This window comes from Callithrix jacchus, chromosome 11 (assembly GCF_049354715.1).
Source record: "Callithrix jacchus isolate 240 chromosome 11, calJac240_pri, whole genome shotgun sequence".
Lineage (NCBI taxonomy): Eukaryota > Metazoa > Chordata > Mammalia > Primates > Cebidae > Callithrix > Callithrix jacchus.
The window spans coordinates 58922743-58950710 of record NC_133512.1 but is presented as its reverse complement, the minus strand read 5'-3'; the positions used below and the strand labels follow the sequence as shown (position 1 = coordinate 58950710).

The window sequence follows — 27968 nt, the reverse complement described above, 5'->3', positions numbered from 1 at the left end:
GCATTTCTGAATAAGTGGTAATTTTTTATTTCTCATTAAACTTTTTTAATGGGTCCCAAAATTCTGTGACAAATTTTTTGTCAAGTTGTTTCTATTAAAAAGTACTGATTTTAAAATCTAATAACTTAAAACTGCCACATGCAAAAAAAACCCAAAGTGATCCACAAAACATTCTCCTTGAAGGTTTTACTATGCATTGTTATCATCAACCAGTCTTTTACTACTAAACTTAAATGGCCGATTGAAACAAACAGTTCTGACACTGTTCTTCCTCCACCACTGATTAAGACCTAGGTGGCAGGTATTAGGGATAATATATTTAGCCTTCTGAGGTTTCTGGGCAGGCTTGGTGACCTTGCCAGCTCCAGCAGCCTTCTTGTCCACCACTCAGATGGCACCCACCGCAACTGTCTGTCTCATATCACAAACAGCAAAGCAACCCAGAGATGGATAGTCTGAGAAGCTGTCAATACACATGGGTTTTCCAGGAACCATATCAACGATGGCAGCATCAAGGACCATATCAATGATGGCAGCATCACCAGACTTCAAGAATTTAGGGCCATCTTCCAGCTTTTTACCAGAATGGTGATCAGTCTTTTCCTTCAGCTCAGCAAACTTGCATGCAATGTGAGCCATGTGGCAATCCATTACAGGAGCATAGCCAGTGTTGATTTGGCCTGGATGGTTCAAGATAATCACCTGAGCAGTAAAGCTTGCTTCCATTGGTGGGTCCTTCTTGCTGTCACCAGTAATGTTGCCATGATGAACATCCTTGACAGACACATTCTTGACATTGAAGCCCACATTGTCTCCAGGAAGAGCTTCACTCAAAGCTTCTTGGTGGCATTTTGACAGATTTTACTTCATTTGTAACATTGATTGGAGCAAAGGTGTCCACCATACCAGGTTTGAGAACATCAGTCTCCACTCGGCCATCAGGAGCCCAATACCACCAATTTTATAGACACCCCGAAGAGGCAGACGCAAGGGCTTGTCAGTTGGGTGAGTTGGTGGTAGGATGCAGTCCAGAGCCTCAAGCAGTATGGTTCCACTGGCATTGCCATCTTCACGGGTGACTTTCCATCCCTTGAACCAAGGCATATTAGCACTTGGCTCCAGCATGTTGTCATCATTCCAACCAGAAATTGGCACAAATGCTACTGTGTTGGGGTTGTAGCCAATTTTCTTAATATAAGAGCTGACTTCCTTAATGATTTCCTCATATCTTTTCTGGCTGTTGGGTGGCTCTGTGGAATCCATTTTGTTAATACCAACAATTAGTTGTTTTACACCCAGTGTGTAAGCCAGAAGGGCATGCTCTTTGGTCTGCCCATTCCTGGAGAGACCAGCTTCAGATTCACCAACAGCAGCAGCAACAATCTGGACAGCACAGTCAATCTGAGATGTCCCTATAATCATGTTTTTGATGAAGTCTCTGTGTCCTGGGGCATCAATGATAGTCACGTAGTACTTGCTGGTCTCGAATTTCCGCAAGGAGATATCAATAGTGATACCATGTTCATGCTTGGCTTTCGGTTTATCCAAGACCCAGACCTACTTGAAGGAGCCCGTTCTCATCTCAGCCGCCTCCTTCTCAAATTTTTCAATTGTTCTTTTGTCAGTGCCACCACATTTGTAGATTAGATGGCCAGTAGGGGTAGACTTGCCCAAATCTACATGTCCGGTGATGACAATGTTGGTACAAGTCTTTTCCTTTTTGATATTGGCTTTTAGGGGTAGTTTTCATGACACCCATGTTCTGGCAGCAAATCTGTTGCAAAAAAAAAAAAAAAGTGGTAGTTTCTTTTGATAAATGTGTTTGGTTCTTCATTCCTTCTGGTAGTTTCTATCCAGTAGTGAATTAGAGTTACAATGTAGTATAGATCCAGGATGATAATAATTAAAAATAATAGTGTATCTGGTATTCTCCTTAAATTATGGGACAAACATTTAAAAAATGATTAATACTTGTTTTTGGATTTGGGGACATTGTGTTAAAAACATTGGGGATTAAAAGAATGCATGACAGTCTTTCTTTGTACATTTGTTCTTAAAACCTATACATTGGTTAATCTTTGTATATAAAGTGGCATTCCCAGTATAATCTAGACAATGGGAGTCCACAGAAAGTTGGTAGAATATTGGTTGAAATAACAGTCTGCACTTTGAGTAAGTGTTAAAGATATCTGGGGGAAAATTCATGAACCCAAAGCAAGACAATAATCTCTGTGAGTTTATAGTATTTTTGCAGGCCTTATTATGGTCAGACCACAAAGGGTTAGATTATATGCCTTCCTGCTTATTTGTCTGCAAGAGACAGAAGAATTTTAAGGCAGAACAGCTTCTTTTTGTTCAATAAATAGATATTTCTTGCTGAAATGACAGAAGTCTGAAACTACTTTAAAAAATATACATAGTTTAATAATTCCATGAATGTTACCCGAAATGATCTTATTAAAATAAGGATATAATGAACTTGGCTTGCAAGAATATTACCCTGAAACAGTACCTTTGGTTAAAAAAGAAAAAAAATTCTGGTATAAAAATCTCCACTCTTGATATTCTTCTGATTTTCCCTGTTTTGTCAAGCTTATACAAATAATGATAAAAGGTAGAAATGAAGGAAAGTGTCCAAGAATGGTACAAAGGGCTGTGGGAAAGTTCCAAGTAATTCAGAAAGAGCTCAGCAGTCTGAGGTGTTTTTGGTGGGGTGGGGATGGAATCCTGGAGCTGGGGAATGCTTCTGTGTGCATGCGTGCGTGTGTGTACATGCATTTGTGTGTGTGCGTGTGCGTGTATGCAGATTTTTTGGATTGACTTATAACAGTAAAAGCACAATCTTATTAATTTGGACTCTACTAATTAGAAAAAATTCTTGTGAAATGGATAAGGATTGAACTTAAATAGCATTTTCTGAGAAACTAGTGGCATAGATATAAATGTTTGACCTATTTAGGAGAAGATAATGGTTTGCAGTACTTCTGTAATGAAGGACCCATGCCTAATCATTTTAGTAACAGTTATTGAATGTGTAGAATGTTGAGAAAGAATAGTGTGATGGCTAAGAGCATAGATTGCAGCATCACACTCCCTGGGGTCAAATATTTGCTCTACCATTTACTAATTCTATTTACTAACTCAAATATGGGCAAACTCAAATATCTATTTACTAACTCAAATATTGGCTCTACCATTTACTAACCTGGGCAAGTTACATAATTTCTCTCAGCCTTAGTTTCTTCCTCTTTAAGATGAGAATAATAGTATTGCCTACCTCTTAGTTTTGCTGTAAAGATTGAATGTGTCACTCAGTAACTGATAAATGCAACATTAAGTGGTAACTATTATTAATGTGTTCCTGGCACCCTGCTAAGTGCAGTAGGAAGATAAAAGAGAATTTCTGGTGTCAAAATGTGACAGACTAATGGATAAAATAATGTATATTGATAGATACGTACAACTTCAGTATCATACAGTCCAAATAGGTACATGTTTTCTGTATGGTTTACTGTTTATAAACTGTATTCAATTCAATGGGCTTTCAGAAACCTAGTCTGGATCTCTTCAAATGGTGGAAAAGTAAACATTTCATATAACATACTCTGTAGTTTTGACTTTTCCATGGGTTTTGAATGACTTTCTCCTGGTTGGATCAGTTTAGTGAAGTGTGACTGTTTGGGCCTCCTGTGGAAATGCATACTGACCACATGTCTCAGGTGAATGGACCCTTGAGGAGGGAATGGCCTTCTTTCTTGAATACCTTTTTGTGGCCCAACTGTAAAGCAGTGGCTCCTGAGTCAGAGGAGGTAGAAACTGACAAAACCATGGAGTGCAGCCACTATGTGAGGTGCCTTCAACCATGACTGCTTGGCTTTTAGAGATGGAACAGACATTCATCATATAGTTATTTCCCAGTGATTCTATGTCTGCTACAAGAGTCCTGTGGAAATGCTTGAGAGTCTGAAATTTGCCTAATGCTTTCTCTGAACCTGAAATTAAAAGCCAAAACAAAACTTATTTTGCAAAATACCTATTGCTGCTCTTTTTTCTAGCCTCATTGCTATTTTAGAAGTGTGTTGAGCAAGGCCACTGAAGCGTACAACTCCAAGGGACACTATTCATAGATAGCTTATGTAAATCACACCCTCTGGAATTGTGAGTACATGACCTGCACAGCCATACATCGAGGTCCTTGTGCAGAATTATTTGTAAGTTTGGTTCATAGAACCTGTTGTTACAAGTTATTTGGAATATGTGCTAGTCTTAGTGATGAAATTGGGCCATGACTGGGGTATGGTCTTTAAGTCTACATATTCAGATAACCCTGTATTTAACCACATGTCTTCTATGTCTGGTGACATTAACCCACCAAACTCTCAGTGTTATCACCGAGGTTATGATGACATGCCTTGTTCCTGTGTCATCTGGTGACTAGTTTAAAGGGTTTCTAATCCTTGTGTGCTGGGACTTCAGTAAGCATTCTTCACTTTAAAACCTGGCTTGTGTTATTACAGCCGCTGTTGCTAGGACTGATCATTCTGTTGTCACTTGAGGGTCTAGGAGGTTGTAAATGTATTGATGCTTGTGTGCAAGAGGTTGCTGTATCTCATACAGCAAGACTGGCTCAAATCATACAGTGCCCTACCCATACGGCAAGGATCTGGAGCAACTGTAACAACCGCCTAGTGGTAGTCAAAGAACTCCCCTGCATTACAAAAGGATTAAATATGCTGCATGCTAGAGCTGTGTCTGGCAGGAGTTTTAGAGTCCTTCCAGGAAATAAAAGCAAAATTGTATTTCAACAAAGGAGTAAGAAAAATTAGCACAACCCTCCCTGAGGTCACTTCACTTTGGAAAAAGCATTTGTGTTCTTTGTTTTAAACAACTTTGTCAATACTTTGAGGAACACTTTCACATGTTTGGAACTTAGGAGAATTGGTATAAAGCAGTCTGTCAGTTTAAACCACAGACATTTAGAACTGAAAGAAATTCTGGTATCATTTATCATGAGCTCCTTGTTTTACAGGTGACAGAGTCTGAGGCCCTGAGAAGCTAAGTAACTTGTGAGAAGTCACAAAGCCCATGGGTGATAATACATGAACCAGCACCCAGGTTATGCTGTCCCAGTGAAATACAAGTCCTATGTTCTTCTCTTGATTCTCTTCCCTGAGGAAAGTGCCCTTGGCAAAGTCAGAGAACCACTGGGGACATTTAAAGAATCCGTTTGAATACTTGATTGGCATGGGAGTGAAATAATGCTTGTAAAAGGCCCTGTCTTTTATTAAAGGAGTAATGTTGGGCAATTACTTAACCTCTCTGTGCTTCACTTTCCTCCTTTGTAAAATCACATCTACTTCCTCATAGAAATGCAAGGATGCTATGAGCTTGCACTTGTGAAGTACTTATAACAGTGCTTGGCACAGGGCAGGTGCAGTGCACCATGAGCTGTTAGGATTACCAGCTGGATGCTGCCTTTTAATTTTGGATAGCCAATTTATAAGAGAGGAAATATTTGTAGAAAGGTTTATACAGTCATCATCTTGCTTGTATTGCTTTTTCTCAAGAAGAACTCAAGTATGAAAAGGGCAGAGACTTTGGTACCAGATAATCATGGGTTTGAATCTGGACTCCTCTTTCTTTCTTTCTCTCTCTCTCTTTCTTTTTCTTTCTTTCTTTCTTTTCTTTCCTTTCTTTCTTTTTTAATGTTTTTATTCCAATAGCTTTAGGGGTACATGTGGTTTTTGGTTACATAGATGAATTGTACAGTGGTGAAGTCTAGGATTTTAGTGCACCTGTCACCTGAGTAGTAGTGTACATTATACCCAAAATGTAGGTTTATATGCCTCATCTTCCTTTCACACTCCCCCTTTTTATTTTATATCTATATCTATCTATATCTATATCTCTCTATATATTTTATTGCACTGCAGGTTCTGGGGTACATGTGCAGAACATGCAGGATTGTTGCATAGGTACCTACATGGCAATGTGGTTTGCTGCCTCCATTCCCCATCACCTGTATTTGGCATTTCTCCCCATGTTATCCCTCCCCTACCTCCCTAGTCCCACTGTCCCTCCCCTATTCCCCCCAACAGACCCCAGTGTGTGATACTTCCCTCCCTGTGCCCATGTGTTCTCACTGTTTAACACCTGCCTATGAGTGAGAACATGTGGTGTTTGGTTTTCTGTTCTTGTGTCAGTTTGCTGAGAATGATGGTTTCCAGACTCATCTATGTCCCTGCAAAGGACAAAAATTTATTGTTTTTTATGGCTGCATAGTATTCCATGGTATATATGTGCCACATTTTCCTTGTCTAGTCTATCATTGATAGGCATTTGGGTTGGTTCCAGGTCTTTGCTATTGTAAACAGTGCTGCAATGAACATACGTGTGCATGTGTCTTTATAATGGAATGATTTATAATCTTTTGGATATATACCCAGTAATGGGATTGCTGGGTCAAATGGAATTTCTTTTTCTAGGTCCTTGAGGAATCGCCACACTGTCTTCCACAGTGGTTGAACTAATTGACACTCCCACCAACAGTGTAAAAGTATTCCTATTTCTCCACATCCTCTCCAGCATCTGTTGTCTCCAGATTTTTTAATGATTGCCATTCTAACTGGCGTGAGATGATATCTCAATGTGGTTTTGATTTGCATTTCTCTTCCTCTACTTTCTAGCTATGTGCAACCTGATCAGCTCATGCCCTCTGTTCAGTTTACTCCTCTGTGAAGTGGAGATATGAGCATATCCTTTACTGTGAAGGCTAGAGGAAATGGATGTGAAACCTAGCCTTAGCACGCAAGTGCTTTTTCTTTTGTCCTTCCCTTTGCATTGAGTGGAATGTCTACACACACTTTGGGGTGATTGGAACTAGGATGGAAACACACACACACACACACACAGAGACACACACATAGAGTTCTGTTACCTCCATATGGCCCACCCCCGTCTTTCTCACAAACTTTCAGAAATCTCTCTCCATATAAACCATTACGTATCACATCACTTCCTGTGTGTTGCCTTGAACTATTTAAAATTGTTTATTACATATTCACATTCTCTCTCAGAAATTGAGTGCTTGGGAAAAGCGTTAAGATGTACTTATCTTGGTTCACCTTGTCTTTCATACAGAGGATGTCTAGGTACTTAGTAAGGAACTCCTGTTAATGGATGAGTCTATCACAGTGAACAAGGAGAGTGGGGCTCCTGCTAGTGTGTTCACAACCTACCTTCTCCAGTTCTTCCCCTCCATCAGTTTTTAATCTCAATACCTCTGTGTTAGCTCTAAGAAGAAACCATTGTTTTCTTGTCTCCATTTTTCTAGTGTGAGAAACTAGAAATATTCCAATGCATTGAATTGTTATTAGCAAACTTTCTGCTTAAATATTTTCGTCATGCTCTTCTATTCAGTCTCTCTCTCAAAATTCTCTGCAACTTTCAGTCACCTTTGGTTTGAATAAAACGAAAACAGATTTTTGTTCCTTTTCATGGTTCAAGAGCTCTTTGATAATGCTTGCATTTTTAATAGTACCTTTACTTTGCAAAATAGAAATTACTTTGCAAAAAATACTGAGTTTCCAGTGAAAATTGTTTACACTATCAATCTGGAAGTAATATTTTCTAATACATTTTCTGTAACTAAATTTTACACTTTTTACCTTTTTTACATTTTCCTTAAAAACTTTCCAAATTGATTTTTTTTTCCTCTGAGTGTCGCTTAAAAATCATGTTGTTGTTAATAGTATTTAAAAAGCACTCATTCGGCCAGATGTGGTGGTTCATGGCTGTAATCCCAGCACTTTGGGAGGCTGAGGCGGGTGAATCACTAGGTCAGGAGATCCAAACCAGCCTGGCCAACATAGTGAAACACCGTCACTACTAAAAATACAAAAAAGAAGAAAAAAATCAGCTAGGTGTAGTGGCAGTTACTTGTAATCTCAGCTACTTGGCAGACTCAGGCCGGAGGAGCCCTTGAACCCGGGAGGCAGAGGTTGCAGTGAGCTAAGATTGTGTTACTGCACTCCAGCCAAGGTGACAGAGTAAGACTCTTTCCCTCCCACCCCAAAAACAAATAAATAAAAGTGAAAATCACTTATTCATTTTTTATTTATTTTGCCCTCTCTGGCAGTTGCTGTGCTGGGTTTTGTGAATATAGTGGTGAATGATACACAGTTGTTTTTTGCCCTTGAGGAGTTTAGTAGAAAGCAGGAAAAAAAAGTGCAATGAATAGCAAACAAACAAACTAAAAAGCAAATCACTAGAAAGGCTGTGAGGGGAGAATTTTTAACCTCAGTTGCAGTATGGGTTGTTAATTGAAAGTGCAACAGGAGAAATGATAATAGAGTAGCTTCTAAGTAATGAGGGAGAGTTCTCTCAGGTGGTAGCAGATCCCTGAAGCCTCCTCTTCTTTCTAGAAATTCAGGCATCAGGGAAAAACAAGATTTTGGAAAGGAATTTTCTAATGTATGCAATATAAGAGAATTACATATTTAAAAATTTCTGTATTTGCAGCCCATAGTAACATTAGTTAGAGGAGTAGTAGTATTGCATAAGTGAATTATACCTTGGCTGAAGTTTGAGTAATTATAAATGTAGACAGGGAAGTTGCTTCATTTAACAGATCAGTTCTGATATAGACGTAGGACTTACCCCAATAAAATCATCATGCTTCAGGATGGATGTGCATCTATTTTGGGACACCAAAAGGACCTATAGGTGTGACCATAGCACTTCATTTAGTCCTTCAGTGACCTTTTCCATTGCTCTCACAGTGGCCAGCACAGTTCCCTGCCTGGTCCCTGCCTGCACCTGCAGCCTCATCTTCTGCCAGCCCTCATCCTCTGGTATACTTCCATTGCCCAGTAATAGGTGGTTACTCTTGGTATCCAAGTGCTTCATGGGTCCTTTTATGTTTACATCCCTGTACCTGCTATTCCTGTTGCCTTGAATACAGCGTTTTTTTGGTTAACTTCTTGTTTTGTTTCCAGGCCCAACTCAGATGTCTTTTCTTAAGCAAATCTTTATCTCTAAGACAGTATTTCATAAACTCTGGATCAGGTTTGATCTTAAAAAACAGACAAAAATTTTATTTATATCAGGCTGTGGAAGTGATTCTGATTCTCTGCCAGGGTTGTGACCCTATGGCTTTCCATGAAGTACTTCACAAGTAGCTATGTCATAGAAATAAGTGGATTCACACCAGTTTCCCAAAAGAGACATACTGGAGCCCTTTTTGGAAGACTTGTTGCACATGTGGGCCTATTAACAGCTTTGAGAATTAGTGTAGCAAATGCTATAACTTTGATGCAGTACTTCTCAAATTTATTTGACTGTGGAAAACTTTGGTTTGAAGACATCTGTTAATATCTCGAGAAATGTCTGTTGTTGCGCAGAACATAGTTTGGGAAAATGTTGCCTTAAAACATGGTTTTGGTTAAGAAGAGGAAGTATCTTACAAAGGAATGTCCTAGAAGTAATGGAAACACCAGACAGATTTTGTTCCTCTGTGAATGGATTCCATGGCATTGCTTCGGTATTTCAGTATTACTTTGTTTTCAGTGGAGCATCATTAAAGCCATTGCTGGCCTGATTGCCACATCGTCCAAACACAAGAAATGCACATTTTGTATTGTAATCTCTTTTAATAGTTTTTTATCTGAAAATTTTCAAACACATTCAAAAGTAGAGAGGACAGTGAATCCACATATGTTTATTACTCAGATTCAACACTTAGCAAGGTTTTACCATATTCTTTCTTTATCATCTTTTTCTTGCTGAACAATTTTATTTTTATTTATTTATTTTTAATTGATATGTAATAGCTGTACATATTTTTGGGGATACATGTGATGCTGAAATATTTTAAAGCATATCCAAGAAATCATGTCATTTCACTTTTATACTCTTTTTCATTGTACATCTTCATAAAAGGGGACATTGCCTTGTATTACCTCAATAGTATTTTTGGACCTACCAAATTATCATAATTCCTTGGCTAATACCCAGCCCATATTTGAGTTAAAAAAAACTGAGATAGAAATAATATACCATGAAATTTATTCTTTTAATGTACAATTGGGCTTTTAGTGTATTCACAAAATTGTGCAGCCATCACCCCTAATTTCAGAACATTTTTATCATCCTGAAAGGTACCTGTACTCACTAGCAGTTACTCCCCATTTTTTCCTTCCTCTACTAATATAATTTCTGCATTTGGATTTTGCCTCTTCTGGACACCATGTGGTTTTTCTTTACTGGCCTCTTTCATTTAGCTTAAGGTTTTCAAAGTTCATCCATGTTGTAGGATGTATCAGTACTTTATTTCTTTTTATAGCTTTATATTCTATAATTTCTTTTTATAGCTTTATATTCCATAGTAGGGATAGTTCCCATTTGTTTATCCATTCATTAGTTGATGGACATTGGAGTTGTTTCAACTTTTTGACTATTATGAATAATGTTGTTAGGAAGTTCATATACAAGTTTTTGTGTTGATGTATGTTTTAATTTCTCTTAGTGGAGTTGCTGGGTTGTATAATAACTATAACTTTTTGAGGAACTGCCAAACATTTTCTAAAATGATTGCTTCATTTTACATTTCTGCCAGCACTTCTCCATGTCCTTACCAATACCTGTTGTCTGTTTGATTTAGGCCATCTTAGTGGATGTGTGGTGACATCTCATTGTGATTTTTATTTGTGTTTCCCTACTGACTAATGGTTTTAAGCACTTTTTATTTCTTTCTTTCTTTTTTTTTTTTTTAAGATGGTCTTTCACCATGATGGCCAGGCTGGTTTTGAACTCCTGGCCTCAGGTGAACCACCTTCCTCGGCCTCCCAAAGTGCTAGGATTACAGGTGTGAGCCACCATGCCTGGCTGTTAAGCACTTTTTCATTTAAGTATTGGCCATTTGCATATCTTCTTTGGAGAAATGTCTATTCAAATCCTTGCCTAGTTTTTTTTTTCTTTTACCTATGTGTCCAAGGCATGAACCAGGCATAGGCACAGATCAAAAGCCAAGCTGGGATGAACAAGGGGTTGCTTTATCCCTGGCTGATATGAGATGGGCACCACCAACCAGATGCCACTCTACTCAGGTCAGGGACAGCCTAGTTTTTAAGTAGGTTATTTGTCTTTTTACTGTTGAGTTGTGAAGAAAGTTCTTTATAGATTCTGGTTGCTGGTCCTGTATTAGATAAATGAATTGCAAATATTTTCTCTATTCTTTGGGTTGTCATTTCATTTTCATAATGTTATGCCTTGAAGCACCAAAGTATTAAATATTGATTATGTCCAATTTGTCTATTTTTTCTTTTGTTTGTATTTTTGGTGTCTAAATTGTTGTCTAATCTGAGATCATATAGATTTATCTCTTTATATTTTTATGAGAGTTTTATACTTTTAGCTCTTACATTTAGGTCTTTATGTTGAGTTAATTTTTGTATATGGCATAAGGAAGGACTCACATTCTTTTTTTTTTCTTTTAAATGGTTCCTTGCTCTGTTGCCCAGGCTGGAGTGTAATGGTATGCATGGCTCACTGCAGCCTTGGTCTTCTGGGCTCAAGCAATCTTCCTGCCTCAGCCTCCTGAGTATCTGGGATTGCAGGTTTGGGCCATCATGCCTGGCTATTTTTAAAAAAAAATTTATTAGAGACAGGGTCTCACTCTGTTGCCCACACTGGACTCAAATGATCCCCCTCCTTGGCCTCCAAGGCCTCCCATGCCTAGGATTAGAGGCATGAGCCACTGTGCCTGGCCTCACACACTTAAAAGTAGAATTTTATTTCAGTTTTCAAGGTGATCTAGAAAGACTGCTATTTTCCCTTTGCCTGTATCCACTTGTGTACCTCATCTACCATCTCAACTCCTCTTCCTTCATTCTTAACTAATCTGACATAATTTATTAGAATCTATTTGTGTATGAGGTAGTAGTGCAATCAGAGTCTATGAAAGGACAAAGTCTCTATTACAAACATAATTACATTTAATTAAGCAAACAAACAAGTTGTAATGGACATCTGCTGTTTCTGCCTTCTGTGTCCTCTCTATTTTTCTGGAAATGGAACTTGGTTTGCTCTTTGTGAAACTCCCTCCCCACTGTTTAGTCTACAGGCTGACCTTGCTCAGGAGTGGGCAAATTGCATGAATTTGGCCAATGAGGATTGTATGTCTAGAGCCACAATGATTGTTTCAGAGATGGACATAAACACAAAAAAGGGTCATGAGAGAGATACTTATAATTAGTGAGAAAAAACTGCTGTAGCCTGCAATATTGCTGCCTTACAACCAGAAAGTGGTGTCTATTTATGAAACCAACATGAAGAAACGTCAGCTGAGATGGAGAGAGACAGATTCTTAACTATTAATTAAACAACTGGATCTAGCTGTGCCTGAAGCTTAGACTATTTCTGGACCTTTTAGATACATGAGCCTGTACATTCCTTTTTAGATTTGCAGCTGAAATAGTTGTGTCTGTTAAACAGATCTAGGGCTCGGAACTGAGGACACAAGATTAAGAAGATATTTTCTGCTTTCGTGGACTTGACAAACTAAAGGTGAGAGAGACAGACATGAATAAATCAATAAATGACAAGTGCAAGTGTTGATATAGATTGACAGCACAGAGGAAGGAGTGGGTAACTTGGGGAGGATTTAGGGAACTGGAAAAAGTCATTAAAAAATATAAATTCTGATTTGGGGTTGAAAGATAAATTTGCATTTACTTGGGCTTTCTGTAAACAACAAAACAGATTCCTCCACAGTAGACTGCAGGAGTTATTTTCACTATTTTATAGTAGTTGGATGTGTTGTTACACTCTACCATTGGTATGGCACTTTTCTAATAGCTATCCAGAGGCTGTAGGAAGTAAGTGTAGCAGGTTATATAATTTGGGAAGTGGCATTAAGTTTTTCAGAACCTTATTTTATTTAGTGTATTTTTGAATGAATTCCTAGTGTAGTACTGTGCTTTAAGTTGACCTACCTCTGTAGACTTGGGATCATTTAGTTCAACTAATTCACTTCATGGAGAAAGTACTGTAGCCCAGATAGGCTAAAGAATGTGCCCAAAGCCACACAGCAGGGCTGGAACTATAATCTTGGTTTCTTTATCCTTGGTGCAGTCTTTCTACAATTTCATATTTTCTCATATTTAAGGCTTTGTGTTAGACCGTTCTGGCATTTTTATTAAAAAATATCTGCGACTGAGTCATTTATAAAGAAAAGAGTTTTAAATGGCTCATGGTTTTGCAGGCTGTACGAGCATGAATGCTACTATCTGCTTGGCTTCTGTGGAGGCCTCAGAGAACCTTTGCTCATGGCAGAGGGCAAAGTGGGAGCAGGCACATAACATGGCAAGAGCAGGAGCAAGAGAGAATGATGGGAGATCCTACACCCTTAAACAGCCAGATCCTGTGAGAACTCACTATCATGAGGACAACACCAAAACATGAGGGATCCACCCCATGACCCAAAGACCTCCTCCCACAGGCCCAGCCTTTCACATTGAGTCTTACATTTCAACGTGAAATTTGGGTGGGATAGATATCCAAATCATATCATTCTGCCCTTGCCCTCCCCAAATCTCATATCCTTCTCGCATCTCAAAATTCAATTATCCCTTCTTAGTAGTCTCCCAAAATCTTACCTCATTCCAGCATTAACTTTCTTAAGAACAAAAGCTAGTGGGCTGAACAGTAAAGTTTTTGAGAAAAAAATATAAGGAATGGGGAAGTTTTTATGTGAATGAACTCTCTGTTTAGCAGGTTGCCAGCTGGATGTTTTCATCGTTGTGAGTTTGGTACCCAGGCTCTGCTGGAATGGCTGGATGGCTGCCATTTCCCACCTAGATCGTGCTCTCTGTCTGTTCAGTCAGGTGGGAAGTTGTGATCCTTTTGCAGATTGTCAGCACACATATTCCCAGCATTCAGGATTTCCTCCATACTGAATTTGAGATCAAGTAATCCATAGAAGCCATAGATTCTTGCTCTTAGGAGATGACTGTATTTTTTAAGGGGGGGGTCTTCATTACTGAGCCACAACCTTCTCCCCTCTGCAACATCGATAAGAAGATTATATAGGCTCACTGTGGCATGAATAAGGTTATTAGAAGGAATTCAGAAAATGTTAAAATGTAAACAAATGAAAGAAAGAAGTAAAGAAAGCAAAAGAAAGAAAGAAAGAAAAAGAAAAGAAAGAAAGAGAAAAATTTTTCCCTTAAGGCAAAGCCAGTGTCTGGCCCTTTGCAGTGGTGCTGAAAATCTTTATATAGGACAACACAGAAGGGAAATCTGTGTGGCAGTCGAGATGGCTTGTCTTGAAGTTTCATTCTGATGCAAGCTCATCTATTTTTATCTTGTGTGTTACTTAGGGTGGCTCAATAGGGGGCAGCTGATGGCATTGTGGGGGAAAGAGTAATGCCCCCCACTTTGGTTTATATATCACCAGTAGGCATTTCTTCACCTCTCTCCTGATGCTCAATGGAATTGTTTCTAATGAATTTTATGACCGTTTTGGTTATGAAACTTGCATAACAAATAAGCCATTCCTTCAGCATGTTTACTAGATGATATGTAAAAACAGACAGTCGATATGGTATAAGCCTACTAAAAGTTTGCTGTTTAAAACTCAGGCTGCCTTAAAAAAGACAAACGTGTTTAAGCCCAGTTGCAAATTATTCTGCTCTGTTTAGAGCCCAGGAGCCATTTGGCAGAATTTCAGGAATTGAGTTTCTGACCAGTTATCTTCACTGTAGTGAATGTAGTTCATTTGGGGGATGAGTGAAGCAGGAAGAGTAGTAACTTTTGGAGTTACTTGGAGCTAATGTGGAAAGGTGACTGCAAATAGGTGAAATCTGAGTAAAGCAAAGAGAGAAGAATACAGAATATGAAGATACTATATTCTTTTTCTTGGGTAACATCTTTATTGATACGTATTTCACATGTCATCTAATTCACCCATTTTTAAGCATACAATTGTGGTTTTTAGTGTATTCACAGGGTTGTACAACCATTACCACCGTTAGTTTTAGATCACTTTCATCATCTCAGAAAGAATCCTTATACCCTTTAGCTACATTCCCTCCCTGCCTCTCAGCTGTGAGCAACTACTAATAACTTTCTGTCTTGATTAATTTACCTATTCTGGACCTTTTAAAAAAACACATGGAGGGCCGGGCACAGTGGCTTACGCCTATAATCCCAGCACTTTGGGAGGCCAAGGCAGGCAGATCACAAGGTCAGGAGTTCGAGACCAGCCTGGCCAACATGGTGAAACCCCATTTCTACTAAAAATACAAAAATTAGCCAGGCATGGTGGTGTGCACCTGTAGTCCCAGCTACTTAGAGGGCTGAGGCAGGAGAATCACTTGTACCTAGGAGGTGGAGGTTGCAGTGAGCTGAGATTGTGTCACTGCACTCCAGCCTGGGCAACAGAGCGAACTCCGTCTTCAAAAACAAGCAAACAAACAAAAAAATTCATGGAGTCATACAATTATAATATGTGATCTTCATCTCTAGCTTCTTTTACTTAGCATAATATTTACAAAGTTCATTCATGTCATATGCATCAGCATTTTTTTTTCTTAAATTTGGTCTCACTTTCTCATCCAGGTTGGAGTGCCATGGTGTGATCATAGTTCACTGCAGCCTCAAACTCTTGGTCTCAAGTGATCAAAATTAACCACATCTGGCTAATTTTTTATTTTTATTTTTGTAGAGATGGAGATCTCACTATGTTCCCCAGGTTGGCCTTGAACTCCTGCGTAATCCACCCACCTCAACCTCCCAAAGTGCTGGGATTACAGGCCTGAGCCACCTTGCCTGGGTCATGTTTTTTAAATACGTTTATCTAGTTGATGGGCATTTGGGTTGTTTTTGCCTTTTGGCTGTTATGACTAATGTAGCTATAAACATTCATGTATATGTTTCACTATTACAGAGGAATAGGTCAGAGGGGAAACTATTCTAAGATACTGGAAACATTTTAGGATGCCATAGTTTAAATGCTCATTGTTTTTTTTTTTCTTTTAACATAGAATGGTATATTTACTACTAAGGAGTGGAGAAAAAAATATTTCACTTTAATTTGTGAAGCTGAAACTTTACAAATGGTTCCATTCTAAAGAGTTATTAAATTAATTTCCTCATACACTGTCTAAGACAGTGGTTCTCACATTCTTATTAGTTTTCCATGCTTAAGGGATGGGACTTCTCCCATCAAGCTGTAGGGTTCTATGGCAGTGATTCTTAAGGGCTAGGGAGGAGCAGTAGTAGAGGAAAACAAACATATGGGTATACTTCAGTGTGTTAGGTACCATTATAAGGGTATCAAAGGTTGGGAAAGGAAGAGGGAGTGATGTTCACATCCTGGATGGGTCAGGAAAGACATCACAGATGTGACCACATTCAAATTTGAATTTTTAAAAACTGAATGAGAACCTGCATTCCCTCTTTTCCTTCCTCCTTCTTTCCTCTTTCCTTCCTTCCTTCCTTCCTTCCTTCCTCCCTCCCTCCCTCCCTCCCTTCCTCCCTCCCTCGCTCTCCCCTCTCTCTTCCGTATCTCCTCCCTCCCCCCTTCCCATCTCTCCCCTTGCCTTCCTCCCCTTCTCTCCCTTCCCCTTCCTTCCCTCCCCCCTCCCCTCTCCCTCTTTCTCTGTTGCCCAGGCTGGAGTGCAGTGGCACAATCACTGCCCACTCAGTGGCACAGTCACAGCCTCAACCTCCTGGGCTCAAGGAGTCCTCCCACCTCAGCACAGTGTCTCACTCCTGTAATCCCAGCAAAGACGAGTGGATTACTTGAGGTTAGGAGTTCAAGAGCAGCCTGACCAACATGGTGAAACCCCATCTCTACTAAAAATACAAAAATAGCCAGATGTGGTGACAGGTGCCTGTAATCTGTCACATCTCTGGTTGAGGCAGGAGAATTGCTTGAACCCTGGAGTCAGAGATTGCAGTGAGCTGAGATCATGCCATTGCACTCCAGCCTGGGCGACACGGGAAACTCTATCTCAAAAGAAAAAAAAATTAGCTAAGTCTGTTGTCCAGAGACAGAATAGATGGTGCTTGTTAACAATATTTTGTCTAGGAGTCTTTTGACTTCTGTATGATAAATATTCCAACACACATCATTACCCTAAAAAAAGTTTGTAAGTAAACAATCACAAACCTATGGTTTTATAAAATCACAAAAGTATAATTTCATGCCTTATTTGTTGTGCAACATATCCTTACTTTTCTTTCATAGTTACTGTTGATTGTACCATTAAGATAATGGAGTACTGCAATTGATGCATTTTTAAGTATTCTCACATCCACTGACTTGTATCAAGGTTAAAACTTATTTTTCATAGGTATCAGGGACCCAATAAGCTGAGTTAACAACTTGTTTGTCACTCCATATAGACACACCACTTACAGCTTTTGTAGAGTGTTCAGTTGTGCTAATTGCAGTGGAATGAATGTATTATTATGGAAACACTATTTGATATTTGGGCACTTAATTAAGCTGTCTTAGACTCTGGTTCTATAGTGAGATAGTCTATTGTTCATAAGGAAGGGGACATCAAATTGCACAGAAGTTGTTAATGAGTCTTATGAGAGGGCTGCTTTTAAGGATAAAACACTATTTTTAAGAATATGGTTATCTGTAGCAAGAAACAAAATGCAGCCTTTGAACAAAGCCCTGTATTGATTACTGAAATGTGAATCAGCTAGAGTAGGACCATTAAGGAGAATCTGATTAGTTGAGCCTCTAGCTGGTGGAAGGTGGCTGGGGACCACCTACTAGGATTGTCAGAGTTTATATGAGACGTTTCAGCTTCAGTAAATCTTATCAGTCTCAAGAGAGGGGATAGCCATAGCTAAAGATAATCAGTTAGGAAATGTGGGAACACAAATTCCTCTTGAAGAGTATGAAAGATGAATTTCTGCAGATGTAGACATGTGCAGTGTGAGAGGAGAAATGAGCTGTAGACTAACCTCAGTGCTTAATTTGCTTCCATGATTATATTTGGAAATGGGAATGTAAAAACAAAACAAACTTAGACTTTTAGATTTAGGTGTTTTAGGGAGGATTCCCCTCAAAGAGGGCTAAAAAATATCACAAAATGCATAATTACAGTTTGTGTAAGGATCTTTTTCCAAAATAGTTTGGTCTAGGCAGTTTAAAAAATGGTGAGTGGAAACCACAGTGACACACTTGCCTCTTCCTGCATACTGGCCACTCCAGACCTCCTGGGACAGGCTGGGACACCGCCCCAGCACACCCAGTCTGGCTCAGCCACCAAACAGGCAGTCTTCTCACCTCTCTTCCCCTGCCTGGACAGAAGCACCACACCCCAAACTGAAGGTGGTGCTCAGCTCTGTCTATCTGAAATATTTTGACATATGGTGTAGAATAAGATCTAAATAGTTTTTTATTTTCCCAAATTGTCCATTTCAGTTGCTCCATTTATTGATAATAGTTTTTTCTTATTATGTGGTGGTTGGCCATGGTTAAGACAGAGGGCCAGTTTGTGTGCCTTATCAACAACCTGGATCTGATTAGTGCTGAGATGGCTTAGGGTTGGAGATGGTTTTGAGGATAAGAGAGCCTAGGATTTTGCCTACTCAACCTTTCTTTTCCATACATTTAACCTTTCCTATATAGTAGGGATTTTTTTTCTTCCTCTAAGCATTATTTTCCATTTATCTACATGTCTATTCTTGTGCCATAACTGCTGTTTTATAGAAACAGCATTGTTGTAGCCATATTATAACACTTTCTTATACCTGGTATAGTTAGTCTGGCCTTTATTCTGCTTTCAGACTTTTAAAAAGTATTTTTATTTGTTTGAATGCTTTGAAGTCCTGAATATAGGACTTTTTTTTCCCTAAATGAATGTTGACATAGATCATGTAGCACTTTTTTTCTTGAAATATAAATTTGATAATTGCTAGCAAAGTGTCATCAACAGTTAACTTTGGCTGTTATAAAGTTGACAGGATGGAATGTGCCCTATAACTTTTAAATAATCAGCCAACTGTAACTCTGTAAGAATTTATAAAACTTTAAAACAACACCTTCTTGAATCTATCAGAGAAATGGAAACAATTTAATGCATCTGTTTATTAATAATTTGTTCTCTTTTCTGCATATATGCAAACACATATACAAATGGGCTGTTTTCTAAATCAGTTAAGTATTGGCCTCCTTTCCGTGATTCATGGGTTGCAAAAACATGCAAAACAGAGAAAACCTTTCATGGCAGCTGAAATCTTGCTGCTGCCTATTGATTTCTTTACATTTTGCTTACTTTTAGAAGTTATTTAAGATTGCTTATAAAAGTCCATTTTAATAAGACCTAAAACTGTCAAGGCAGGAAAGAAGAAACTATTATAGAAGAGGAGGGGATGCAGGTGACATTTAGAATGTTTGACTAGGCAAAGGGCCTTCAAGATGGAGTTAGCAAACTACATTTCATCAAGAAGGCAGTCTGGAAACCCTCCGAAGAATAGCCATTGTGTAGATTCATTTATTCCTTCAGTAAATACTTTTTTGAGCACATACTATATGCCCATAACTCTCTTAAGCACTGAAAATGCAGTATTGAGTAAATCAGACACAAGTCCCTGCTTTCATAGAGTCATAAGGCTTGCATTTTAGTGGAGATAGTAAGCAAAATTAATAGTCTAAATGGTATGTAAGATAGTAATAGTTGCTAAGGAGAACACATTAAAGCAGGAAAAGGAGATACGAGGTGTTGAGGGAGGCTTTCCATTCTTGATGGAGTTGTCAAGAAGGGCCTCCCTGAGAAACTCATTTTGGAAAATTGGTGTAAAGACTGTGAGGGAGCTGTAGGGATGTTAATGGAAGAGTGTACCTAGCAAAAGGAATAGCTAGTGTAAGGACCCTGTGCACTTATAGGAGGAAGTTGTAGGGAGGGCCTGGGTGGGGTGAGGGAGGGGAGGGTGATAGGAGGTAGGTTACAGTTGGCATCTGCAACTCCAGGACCAGTCTAAATGTTTCATTTTTTTTGAGCCAGCGTCTCTGTCACCCAGGCTGGAGTGCGGTGGTGTGATCTTGGCTTAGTGCAGCCTCAACCTTTTGGGCCAAGCCATCTTTCCACCTCAGCCTTGGGAGTAGCTGGGGTTACAGATGGACACCACCACACATGGCTAGTTTTGCTCATTTTTTGGGGGTCTCACTATGTTGCCCAAGCTGATCTCAAACTCCTGGGATCAAGGTATCTTCCTGCCTTGGCCTCCCAAAATGCTGGGATTACAGACATGAGCCACTGCACCTGGCTCAGTCCCAAATGTTTCAAGGCTCTTCAGAGAAGAAAGGGCAGGGCCACAGATTAAAACCAAAGAAACTAGCCTTGCCATACTTTCTACATGTTTGTTCAGTTGTATATCAAGTTTTTCTTTTTTTAAAATGTGTTTGACATTTCTGATAGCTTGAAGAATGAAGGGAAGTAATGATGTATACAAGTTTACCATGTCTGTTATATTTAACTTTGACATAGATCATTTTGAAATCTTACTAGGTATTTTAGGATTTTCTTCAAAATTTGATACATCACTGCTTGTTTTGGAAGCAAATAAGAAAAGACTTTCCTAGATCCACTTGGCATTACAAATGCTTAGACAAATACCGAGTAACAGAGTATTGTACTGTAAAGGCTGGTAGTCTTGTTTAAGCAGTCAGAGTGATAAATCCTGAAATACAATTTTCTGACATTCACCTACCTTCCAATTCCCTCCAAAATATATTGGTTTCTTTAAAACTTACTGTGAAACTTGAGCTCCTTGTAATAGTTTCATACTGGTTTTTACTTTTTCCAAACAAAGGTGTCTTAAAGTTAGGCTGCCAAAGTCTTTTGGTAATTTTCACACTTTCTTATTGTGTTGCAGGCTGTTATCTCCTTATTTAAAGAAAATAGATGTTTGTAAAATCTTGGTTTCAGTTACGTTCTAAAAATCTAACCTGATAGTGATTTTATTGAGCCTCTTTTGCGTATTCACTAAAAGGGGAAAACACCAAATCACTTTGCCTTTTGGAGGTGATGGAGAAGAATACATAATATATTTTCCTGGAAGCCGTTTTTTTTCCTTGTGAATAGGAGGAGGAAAGCCTACCAGCTGTGCCCGATGCCTTTATAATCAAACTTCTTTTCTCTGAAGTAGATGTTTTGGTGCCTAAAATGACTTGATTTTTTTCCATTTTAGGGACATTGACAAATCTTATCCCTTTGTTTAATAGAAGGGGGAAATGGGAGCAAGTGTTACAAATGTCAGGTCTCCGTGGTTGATGCCTTAGTGCCCTGCTCTAGGGCATGTCATTTCTTTAGGCTGTCAGGGGAATGGGTTAGGATGACACCATTCCCACTGGATGGCACCACCCAGTGGTGCCATCTGTGTGGCTGGCAGGCAGCTGGGCCACTGAGTCACCTCTTTGGCAGAGTCAGCATTTGGGCCAGAGAGACTGACTCAGCAATGAAATTGTAAGCATTTGTTTAGTTTGAATGATTAGGAGCAGAGTTGGTCTTTAGTCATTAGTTGATTGTAAGAATAAGTGGAGCAAAGTCACAGCCTCTGTTGAGGAACAGTGTTGTTAGAAGCATATAACATAGGAGCTTTAAGGGAAGCCTGCTTATGCTCAGGATTTCAAATGAAGCCACAGCATTGGAAGATGGGGGGTTGGTGGGTTCTCCAAGACTAAGCAGAATTGCAGAGGGGGGAGAGAGTGGAAGTGGTTTGTCTGGCCCACTTGCTGTGAAAAGCCTCAGTGTATCACCTTACTTTTCATTTTTAAAAAAAATATTAGGGTTTAATGAAGGAGGATTGCACAAGAACAAGTGTAGGGTAATCACCATATAAACTCAGAAATCGTAATTGGTTCATTGTTTTATTCGTTCGTCCATCCATCCATCCATTCATCAGCACTAGCTATTATTTGCCAGGTGCTAAGGATGCAAATCATGACATAAACAGTTCCTTAAGAAGTTGCTTCTGTATTTGAAATAATAAGAACAAGAGAGTAATTATCCACCTAAATTCAATAGCCTTCAAAACAATTGTATCAGGAAGAGTTGCAAAAAGAGTTGGAAACAGGTTTTTTTTTTTCATCTTAGGACAGGGTCTCAGTCTATTGCCTAGGCTGGAGTGCAGTGGCGTGAACATGGCTCTCTTCAGCCTCAGCCTCCCAGTCTCAAGCAGTCCTCCCACCTCAGCCTCTCAAGTAGCTGGGACTACAGGCACGTGCCACCATGCCCAGCTAATTTTTAAACATTTTTTTGTAGAAATGAGGTCTTGGTATGTTACCCAGGCTGGTGTTGAATTCCTGAGCTCAAGTTATCCTTCTGCATCTGCCTCTTAAATGCTAGGATTACTGATGTTAGCTACTCTACCCACCAGGAACAGTTCTTAAATCCAGCTCAGAGATAGTATGATTGGCTTAAACCATATTAACCGATTGCAACTTGAATTAACAAAATAATCTGAATTACATATTCAAACAAACATTTCAAAGCTTTTTACTTAAGTTTTCTTTTTTTGATAATTCACCCAAAGTATTTCTATGTGTGTTTGATAATAGTATCAATGTTATTAGTGTAGGTAATATACTATCTCTTTAATAACCTGTAATGAACATTATCCCTCACCAAATAAATGTATATTTTGTCAAGTTGTCTATCATATATTCCTTCCAAGAACCTCTAGAAGCACGAGTCCCCAAAGCAGTTTATTTTAAAAGAGAGTTACATCTAATATTACAAAGAAATGGAGAGCCTACTGGTATAATTTTTGAGTCTCTTAAAATATTCTGTACATTGTGAATATGCTAGAAGTGCTCTTTAGTGACTCCAATAGTTTCATTGAATCAAAGGTAGTTTACTTTTTTAACAAATCTGTCAATTTTTACTGGAATAGTACAGCTATGCTATATGATTTGTTGTACAAGTCATTGAATCTGTCATTTTTAAGAATGGATTTTTAAAAATGATCTTTTGCTATATAGTTTTATAGTCAGCATAGGCTATTAAAGAAACTGTCTCAAAGTGTGGAGGATGGATGTCTCCAACTCAAAAATGTGCTGTGGCTCTTGGAGGCTATTGTTTTCATTATTTTTCTCCTGGTGCTTTAGATGTAATTAAAAATTACTATGTGTAATAGAGTATAAGGGGGTTATAGCAGTAGTATCCCCTTTTTGTTTCAGCTAATGATATTACAAGGACCTCAGTTTATATCTGCCTTGGACTTTATGACAGTCTCTTTGAGATGATTTAAATTTTGTTATATCATTAAACATAGCTTCTAGTGTCTGATTTAAAGATACTCAGTTTAATGTTATATTGGGTCTTCAGATGTTATTTGGTATAATTAAATTTTTGCATTCATAACACAATGTAAATGGAAGAGCACCAGCTTTTCATTGATTGGAGAAATAAAATATAGCATGAATAATAAATTTAAAATCATGATGTAGAAGAAGCCAGATGAGACCCTCGGGCCAGACAGAATGAGTTTCTATTTGTCTTGCTCTCAAAGACACTGTGTTGGAAAAATCTATTGGGCAAATTAATCAGATTTCCTCTGTAGGCTCTTCATAACTTAAGGCAGTGCATTAAGTTGCACGTCTCGTTGTCATCACATATCAGATATGCATAATATGTAGTGATTCAGATCAGCTGAGGGAGTGTTTGGATACTTTTGTTCCTTTGAGTCTTTTAGAGTGAAAAAGAGGTGGCAGCCATAGAAGTTAGCTCCAGCTATTATTATTTTATTGACATGTTTCTTCCTAATGGAAACATTATTGCTATCACAAATTAGAAGACGAAAGAACTCACTTTTAATGGTTTGAAACCTTTAAATGGTAGGGCAAACCAGATTTTGGACATATCCAGATATACTTTATAACATGGTTACGTACACAACACATTTTCCAAAAACTCTGTTGGAAAATTAAAGTATTTTTTTAAATGGATTTTGTAAAGAGACAAATACTTCATTGGGAAGTATATACGTATTTGAAAATAAGGATATATTTATTTATTTTACAAGAGTGCATCAAGGGCAGAGTTTTAATTCTCCTCTTGTCCTATGTTCTTCTTTTATTCCCTTTTGATTTGCATATTTCTGTTTTTTTTATGAAATACTTTAACTTAGACTTACTACTTCCGGACATATATTTCAAACTATTGTATATCGCCTGGCACCAGGTATTTTTGCTTTCCTGTATTCTTGGTCTTTTGGAGAACAGGGAGGCTCTTAACTGAGGTTACCTGTAAACTTGATCAAGTGTCACTTTAATCCCTGTGTACTTTTGGCAAACTGAGAGCTATTCAGGAAGTCCTTAGTTCACTTATTTGAGACAAATATTTTCATTACAGACATGGTAGAGGTGACTCCATTTAGGTGCCTTTCAGACACTGTAACTGACCTCCACTTAATAGACTCGTGGGATGAACGAGTCCTTTTCATTCTCTCTCAGAACATACTGACTGGTGGTGCTCATCTGCTCTCTGGGATGCCTATGTACTGCTGCTTGTACTGTCCAGCTGCATATTTATGCCCATTGTACTTGTAATCACAGAAATAACACTTAACTGATAAAATATAAGTCCATAAAAAAAGAATGTATTTTTTTTCTCTGAAAAAGAAGGGATTGCATTAAAAATGGGATATAGGTATGTTACTAAACTTCTTTTATTGATTCAAATGTAGGAGAGACAACTCTAAAGACTGCACAAATTTAGAAGACTTCAGCCCTAGTGTCTTTAAATCCTTCCCTTATGAAACCTGTTACTGGAATTTGTAGATGATGCTTTGGTTTTGTTTAATATGAAAAAAAAAATAGCTCAATTCCTGGACCATCTTCAAAGAAAAATTCTTCACTCCACTTCAAAAGATACTTGATTAAATGTCTATTTATAAGAATTAGGTTAACTAAAAAATTTAAGGCATTTTTAAAATAATTTATTTTTGTTTCACCATTTTAAGTAACATTTTCACTTTGTCCATTTACTGTGGTATCTACTGCATTAATAGTGGTAGAGTATTACTTTACATTCTTTACCTGTATCTGCATTAATTGCCAGGATCTGTTTATGCACAGAGGATGTATTTGAGCCTCATTAATTTATTATTTTCAATAACCTAGTTAGAGGTCCTGAATATTAAAGTTTACCTTTTCATTATCTAGTAAGAACACATCCAGAAAACAATAATAACCTGGAAAAGCCTTTAAGGGAAAATGTATAAATATCTAAAAGAAGATTTGACCTGTTTGTGTAGAAGTAAGCTAAGTACATTTTAAAACGTTTTCTTCAGAAATAATTTAAAATTGAAAACCTGTAAGAAGAATGCAGAGAATACTAAAATATCCTTTATTTTACAAGAGTGCATTAAGGGCAGAGTTTTAATTCTCCTTTGTCCTATGTTCTTCTTTTATTATCAATCAATCAGTCAGTCAATCATCTGTCTGTCTATTGTATGTGTATATAGACAGACATATAATCTCTTTTTTTTGAACTATTTGAAAGTAAGTTACATGTAAGATAGTTTATATTTCTTAGGAATAAAGATATCCTCTTACATGATGCAGTACAGTTATGAGCTTTAGTATGTTTATGCCTATTCAGCATATCTGAAGCTATCAACTTCAGATCCAATACTTACCTGCATTAATTGCCAGGATTGGTTTGTTTTCCAATTCTGTCAGTTAACCCAATACCACCTTTTATGGCTTCTTTTTACCTCAGTGCAGAACCAAATCTAGAATCACACATTACATTTACTTGTCAAGTCTTTCTAGTCTCCTTTAATTTGGCATGGTTCTTCAGCCTTCTTCTATATTTATAATTGACATTTTAAAATATAAGTCTTCTTAAAAAGTGGAATGTCCCTCATGTTATGTTTATGTAATGTTTTGGCTTGTTTTAGTGTTAGGTTATATGTTCCCTGCAGGAGTGTTACATAACTGATGTTGTGCCCTCAGGGTTTCACATCTGGAGGCACATGGTGTCCATCTGCTTCTCAGTTTTGATGCTAATTTTGATCATCAAGTCAAGGTGTTAGTCGATTTCTTTATGCTATTTTTTCCTCTTGCTACTGTGGACAATCTGTGGGGAGATATTTTTATTCCATACAGATATCTTGCTCCTCATTAAAATATTTCCACCTAGATTTAGCATTCATCGATTGTTCTTTACTGTGGTGGTTACCAAATGATGACGTTTCTCTCATGATGTTTTCCTGCAAATTGACCCTTGTCCTTCTCATGTACAGGATCCCTGTCTTTTCCTTCTTTCTTTATTCATTTATTTCTGGTGTGAACTTACAGATTCCCATTTTCCCGCAATGGTTTATAATTAATTACTGTTTTTAAGAATAATTTTGGTGTTCAGATTATCTGAATGGGCAAATAGGATCCTCTTCAAGTTGGCTTCTATGTCTCTGTGATATGCCCAATTATTTTAGCACTTTCCTATTTGGTGACATAACAAAATTTTGCAGGCTTGTATCTTATGCCTTTGTGCCTCAACATTTCCCCATGGACCCTCATTCCTCTTTATGGGGAATGCTTTTAGAAATACATTCTGGTCCAGGCATGGTAGCCCACGCTTGTAATCCCAGCACTTTCGAAGGCCAAGGCAGGTGGATCATGTGAAGTCAGGAGTTCGAGACCAGCCTGGCCAACATGGTGAAACTCCATCTCTACTAAAAATACAAAAATTAGCTGGGCATGGTGGCACATGCCTGTAATCCCAGCTACTCGGGAGGCTGAGGAAGGAGAATTGCTTGAATCTGGGAGGTGGGTTGCAGTGAGTAGAGATTGCCCCATTGCACTCCTGCCTGGGTGACACAGCAAGACTCTGTCTCCAAAAAAACCCACACACAAAAAAATTCTGGATAGATGTGTTCATTGGTACTGGGGAATCTGCTTTTAGGTCCTTTGAGCAGATAGAGCTAGAAAATGTATATATGTATATAATCATATGCATTCATATATACATTCATATGCTTGTATATGTATATGTGCACATGCATGTGCACATACATATTTTAGAATTGTTGCGTCCACATATAACTTTAATTTGAATCCGTCCCTATAGTGGTTTTTTATTTCTTCCATGGTAAGAACACTAATTTCCAAGGACTTCAGTATGTTTACTTGTTTGTAAAATCTATAGTATATGTAAAGTAGTTTGAGAATTGTTGTGCTATAACACTACAAAATCAAACCTAATAAAAGAGTTTAGGGTTGTTTATAGTTCTCTTCCCATTTTGACCAAGAATGTCCTCCAGTCAAGAATACTGTGTTCATAAACTTGCGTAAGTTGTTCTTTTATTGTGTATATTTAATGTGTACACATGATGTTTTTATATACATATAGATAGTGAGAAATGATTACTGCCAAACCAGGTAACATCCATAATTTCAGTTATCATTCTTCTTCTTCATGGAAGTGGGGCTATATTATACATTTCAAATTCAATTTGGATTTGTTTGTTTGCTTTCAGTTTTTTTCCTTCTTCCCTATCCTTGTTGGTTTAACTTTATTTTTTGGATGTCAATAATATTAACATCCTTCAAAAAGTCAAACTTTATGAAAACATTTACTCAGAGAAGTGTCATTCTTTCTAGTTCCTGTCCAGCCTATTCTTATGTCTCCACCCCCATGTAGGTATCCAGCTTCAGTAGTTTCCTATTGCTGAATTTCCTATTTGGTATTCCAATACCAAAGGGGAATCAAGTGATTCCCATACCAAAGGGGAAGGGAATTAAGATTTGCTTTTTGAAGTGAGGCATATCAAAGAATTTGGGTACATATTTTAAAACCACCACACCATGTTTATGGTTCTTTAAAGCTTACCTGTCTGTCTGTCCGTCCGTCCGTCCATCCATCCATCCATCCATCCATCCAACCATCCATCCATCCATCCATTTACCAACCCATGTATCTAGTGCACATATA

At 38.1% G+C, this 27968-nt stretch overlaps 1 protein-coding gene, 1 non-coding gene and 1 pseudogene across 11 annotated transcripts in view; 1 reads left to right on the top strand and 2 right to left on the bottom strand.

The window, feature by feature from the left end:
* The window catches only part of CDK14 (cyclin dependent kinase 14), a 621661-nt gene that overhangs the window by 70044 nt on the left and 523649 nt on the right, over positions 1-27968 (top strand). The window lies entirely within an intron of this gene.
* Positions 190-27894, bottom strand: LOC118143828 (putative elongation factor 1-alpha-like 3 pseudogene; annotated as a pseudogene).
* On the bottom strand, positions 10981-11115 carry LOC118143998 (small nucleolar RNA SNORA48). Its single transcript, XR_004728471.1, has one exon. It is a non-coding gene; the product is annotated as a small nucleolar RNA SNORA48 (small nucleolar RNA).